The 6000-nt window shown below is 46.1% G+C and overlaps 1 pseudogene; it reads left to right on the top strand.

Moving 5' to 3' along the window:
* Positions 1–633: 633 nt before the first annotated feature.
* On the top strand, positions 634–3475 carry LOC119176891 (uncharacterized; annotated as a pseudogene).
* The last annotated feature ends 2525 nt before the right edge of the window (positions 3476–6000 follow it).

The raw sequence follows: 6000 nt of genomic DNA, 5'->3' as shown, positions 1-6000 counted from the left end.
TCATCGTTGTCAACCTCTTGCCCCTCCTCTGTGCGCCTCTTCGTACACTGTGAGGCCTCGCTGCTCTCTGTATGGGACGTCACTATTGTTGCTGAGCCTGCAGCCACTTGAAGTCGAGCGGGATGAATTAGTGGCGCTCCGCTTGGCACTAGCGGCATCTCGTTGTCCCCCAGTCCCCCATACCCGGACTTTGCCAGGTATGTGGCCCGGGCCCGCTAAGAGGCAATTTTGAACTCGATGCGTAGTGAAACACCGACTCACCAATGTTTAGCTGCCACTCTGGAGACAGTCCACCTACCACACACACTGTTAAAAGATCCCGAACTCAATAGAATAACCGAATTAAGAGAGCATTTGGACATGCTGGTTGGTAGTACTTGGACGGAACAGGACCACATTGCATACATACGCATGGGAGATATACTCAGCATTGGATACCTAGATGATCTTTCGTTTTGCAACATTGACCTTGCCCAGATGAAGCCTTTGAAGGAGCCACTTTGAGTAAAGAAAACTATGGTGATTTCCAAAGGAACTGTGTGTTGGGTGAGAGTGGAGACCAATAGAAAGAAAGGAAATTTTATATTGCATACAGGAAATGGGAAGAAAATACTATTTCATGTCGAAGATGGAATGGTTGAGATACCCATGTTGAACGAGAAGGATGAAGACCAACAGCGGCTCAAGGGAAGTTTGTTGGCTCATGGTTAGCTGCTATCAGGGAGCGAAGAGCTAACCCCCTTGAGACCTGTGCCTCAGAAGAAGCCCATTGATCGAAGCATGTTAAACGTCGGGAAGGATGTCAATGAACGGCAAGTTCACGCACTGCAGAAAACGCTGAATTAATATAGGGACTGCTTTGCGCTGAATTTGTCGGAGTTGGGGTGTTGTAAGCAACTAGAGATGACGATCACAGAGCATCCGGGGAGCAGCCGAGTTAGCTGCAAACTGTACACAACTAATGCAGAAGGAAGAAAGGCGGTCGAAGAAAATGTCAAGGTATGGAAGGAGACTGGCATCGTAACCGAAACAGTCACCGTACGCTAGTCCAGTGCTACTCGTGAAAAAGAAGAATGGAGAAAATCGTCTAGTCATAGATTATAGACCGCTAAATAGCCAGACGGTTCTGGAACACTTTTCCTTGCCAAACATTAATGACCAGTTGCAATGACTCTCCGGAGCACAGATGTACTGTGTGTTAGATTGTGCAAAGAGATATCTTCAACCGCAACTAAGTGAGGAATCAAAGTCCAAGACTGCATTCATGCCACCTGATGATACCGGGCAGTTTGAACGTATGGTGCTCGGATTGAGAAATGATTCGCTGTATTTCAACGCCTTATGGACAAGGTCCTCAGACCTCTGCGCAACACTGTAGTATTGTGTTGAATGGACGACCTGCTGATTCCAGCCAAGGATTAGGCAGAGTTGTTGGTTCGGCTCATAGAAGTGCTATATTTCCTGCGAGCTGCTGGCATAACCCTGAAAATATCTAAGTCTGTGTTTGAAAGTGACGAAATCGACCACTTAGGCTTCAAGATTGTGAAGGGCGACCTGCAGCCAGGTGAAGTGAAGCAACAAGCCATATTGGACGCCAGAACGCCTACTGATGTTCACAGTGTAAGCAGATTTCTTGGTCAAACGGGATTTTCAGACGATTAATTCCGCATTAAGCCTTGAAGGCAAGAAAGGAACTGGCAGCACCACCCGTTCTGTAGTTGTACAATCCTTTGGCTTCGACGGAGCTTCACACGGACGCAAGCAGACATAGACTTGCGGGGACGATCCTTGAACAAGATGAGTTGGGACGCTGGCATTTGGTGTTTTGTGTTAGTAAACGTACCACTGAGGCTGAAAGAAATTACCATGCGGAAAAACTGAAGCTGATGGCGATAGTATGGACTATGGAAAGACTTCGTCCATTTTTCTTAGGCAATTCATTGACGTTGGTAACAGATGGTCAAGCAATCGTGTATTTAAATGCGTACAAGTCTCTTGAACCACAATAGCAAGATGGTTCAATTTACTCCAAGAGCATGACTTCGAGGTGAAACACCGAGCAGGTGAGAAAATGGCACATGGGAACTACTTGATTCATGAACCTGTAGGAGCACCGAAGGACATTCTCGATGAGATTGTCGATACAAGGATCGAAGTGTGCCTTACCGTGACATTAGAGGAGTAAGTTGTGATCATTCAACGCTCTGATGCGGATTTGGCGAAGCTCGCACATATATTGTAGAAGCGAGTCAATGAAACGACCGAAGAAAAGAGCGCCAAGGTTAAGAACATACGGCTGAGAGACGGAAAACTGTTTTACTTAAAAGACAACGAAGTACTTCTCTTCGTGATGCCTAAAAGCATGCGCAAAATATTGTGCGTCAAGTTTCATTACTTACAGGGACATTTTGCTACAGAGCGAACGGTGACAAAAATCAAGGAACCTTATTGGTTTCCTCGGATGGAGCGTTACGTGCACCAGCACATACGAATGTGTTTTGAGTGTCTTATCGCGAAGGTACTAGGAGGAAATAAGCCTGGGCTCCTGCACTCGATACCACCTGGAAAGAGACCATTTCAAGTTCTTCCAAGTTCAAGAAAAACTAGTGGATATTGGTGCTGGTGGATAATCTGACCAAGTTTGTACGCCCCTAACCCGTCCGAGACTCCTCGGCGAGAAATGTGTTGTGGTGTATGCAGAACCTCATAACAGAGTTCGAACTTCCGGAGTGCGTCATCTCTGACCGTGGTTCCTCCTTGAAGTCCCACGGCTTCGAAGCCTTCTGTCAGAAAAATGGCGTCGCCCACATTGTGAAACTGCAGACCATCCAAGGGCAAATGGTCAGGTAGAGCGTGTGAACAGCACTCTGGTGGCGTGTATTATGACAACGATCAAGGACCCAACTCACAAGGACTGGGACGGGAAGATCAAGGAGGTAGAAGACTACCTTAACACCGCATACATTGCCTCAACATCGACTACCCTTTCAAGCTCTTGCATAGATATCAACCAAAGATGCAAGATACTGTACTCAGAGGGCTGAACACGGAGAATAACGAGTGGGTATTCCCAGAGCAACTTCAAGAGATAGCTCAAGGGGACATAGCGAGCCAGCAATGAAGGTCAAAACTGTACTTAGACAAGCGTCATTTTAAAGCAGACAAGTTAAACGTTGGAAACGTAATGGTCATTCACTGCGTTCCAGAGCCCACTGGGCCCTAAACAAAAACCCAGAAAAGGTTTAGGGGTCCACTCACAGTGGCAGGAGTTCTTTCGGCATACACCTACAGAGTGACCGAAATGAGTGAAAGAAAAGGGGTCTACTCGACAACGACCCACATCTGCCATCTGAAGAGATGGTATGGGAAATGCCAAGAACAGTTCGTCCAGTCAAGCTCTGAAGAAGAAAGCGTGCCGAGACTTAGCACACGTGTAACCAAAAAACCTGTATACCTTTGGAACTACGCCCCGTGAACTGAAGACACTTTGTTGTCAGGAATGGCTGAGTGTTAGCGGAATTGAAAAGTCAGGCTGGCAACATACACAGAGGAGAAGCTGACCCGGATATGAAAAGAAAATGTCGCGCACGTTGCTCCCTTTTAACTCATTATTCTCTCTTTTTTTTCCAATTAAGTGGTTTCTATTTTACAGCTGTGTGTGTAAAGAACTTCCTTACATATGTCTACTTAGGATAGGCAGTAACCATGGAGCCGAATTATGAGAATGTTATTTCATACATTTAGCTATATATAATAATAATTGTTGAGGTTTTACGGGCCAAAACTCCGATATTATCATCAGAGACGCTGTAGTGGAGAGCTTCAGAAATGTTTACCATGTGGGGTTCTTTAACGTGCCCTGACATCTCACAGAACACCGGGCCCTCTATAGCTTTAGCTGGAGTTTCTGCATATGTTACCCTTATATAGACGGTTTTGGTGTTTGTAAACAAACTGGCTCGCGCCAAACGGCCTACCCCAATTCCAGTGCGGCACTTCCGGCAATGTTTTTTAAATGGTCCCGGTGGTGTTTTCGTGGTATGTTTGAGTTTGCTGCTCTATTATTTCGGGCGCATTCCTTAGGATGGCTTTGGAGCAACGTATAGCGGCTACATGAAGGGGCTCGACGTAGCGCACGGCAGGTGCAGGTGCGGCCACTGCTGCAGGTTACACGGGTTGCATGGCTGACGGGCACCGCGCAGAAGATCCGCCGTGTCCTTCCGATGAGCGCGGCCTCCTGCTCCGTGTTATCTTTTATAGTGGGCGTGCCGATATAAACAGAAAATGCATAAATTGCAGGACATGTTTGTCAGCGAACTTAATTGGGCCAGTTTGTTCTGCATGTGGACGATGTGGATGCGCTTTGAAGACGCGGACCAGCAATTGACAGCGCACACGTGTCTTTTCCCTGTCTGTGTCCTCAAAGCACACCTACATTGTCGACATGCAGGAGAACAGTTGCTCGATTCATAGTGAAGTTACTCAGCTTTTTGAGTAGAGCTGAAAACCTTTTCTCCTGTCGAACCACGAACATATTTGTGTTTTCATCTAAGCACAGAACTTTCGAATAAAACACTTATTTTTGCGCCTGTGTCACACCAGGCACTTTTCAAATAGATCAGTGGCGATCGGAATCATTCGTGGTTCAAGGTGTTTGTGGGACTAAGAAATTTGAAAATTTACTGATCTTGGGACGTTAAACCCCACAAATCAATCAATCATCAAAATTTACTGATGTTATGACGTCAACTGCGGCTGCAGGGTCATGCGAACTATTATGGTTTACTTACGACATGCTATTCATGAATAAAACTTTCAAGTTGATCCTACCTAAACGTAAAGTCCATGTTCACACCCAAACAATAAATTATCTAGAATGCGGCGATGTTCATAAGCGGCAGAAAAACAGGTGATTAGTAATTTGCTTAAACAGATGACAGCCCACTCACCGGCGTCACTTAAAAAAAAACAAATGCAAGGACAACGAAGCGTGGGCACCACGACGAACACGGAGCGGCGATTCATGTTAAGCGCGGCTGCATTGTGTCCCGTGTTGTTTCGAACAGTACACATCATTGATATCGCTCAAACTATAAAATAAACATCTTTCCGAAAGATTTTCAGTGTTAGATTTCACGTTTTGCTACCCATTTCAGGCGTCAGTACACTTATCTGCCACGGGGAAGATGACAACGAGTGATATGCTCCCAGTAATCGGGTGGCTTCGACTAGTCTAACCTCTGAGTATCGCCTCTGTGCCATTAGTCTGTGCTGAGCTTCACATTGATTGATATGTGGAGTTTAACGTCCCAAAACCACTATATGATTATGAGAGACGCCGTAGTGGAGGGCTCCGGAAATTTAGACCACCTGGGGTTCTTTAACGTGCACCCAAATCTGAGCACACGGGTCTACAACATTTCCGCCTCCATCGGAAATGAAGCCACCACAGCCGGGATTCGAACCCGCGCCCTGCGGGTCAGCAGCCGGAGCTTCACATTGCCTTTGATGAAGTGGGCAGAATAAACCTATGCGCAATTAGTGGGAATCCAGTTTTCTCGCGTGATCACTGCAATGCAGGCACTCTTTGTATTGTCATATATCGGTCGGAAATTTTGACTAGCATATAAAATTAATTCAGGCATGTAGACTGCATCCTGGCTTGACACAGCTGTGATCGAGTTGCCAGCGTTTCATCGGAATACTTTTATCCACATAAAATATCGGAACACAAGCAGCCACGGCCAACAACAAACACTAAAACCATACAAAAACAATCTAAACCGGAAGTTTCCCGGGGTGGTTTTCCGGTGCACGTACGGTGTTGCCAGAGACCGGCAGGCTCTGCTGAAACCGTCTATACAGTAACTCTAGCCTCAGCTTAACACAAATATCAATTCGAGATATGTTCATTAATACATATGTGGATCATGCTTGTATCGAAAGACCAACTAAAAGAAGCAAAACGCCTCCACCTCGAATGGCACGTAGCCTCCGGGG

The sequence above is a fragment of the Rhipicephalus microplus genome, chromosome X (genome assembly GCF_043290135.1).
Source record: "Rhipicephalus microplus isolate Deutch F79 chromosome X, USDA_Rmic, whole genome shotgun sequence".
In the NCBI taxonomy this organism is placed as follows: Eukaryota; Metazoa; Arthropoda; class Arachnida; order Ixodida; family Ixodidae; genus Rhipicephalus; species Rhipicephalus microplus.
Note: the sequence above shows the minus strand (reverse complement) of the source record. Positions and strands in the feature narration are given on the sequence as shown.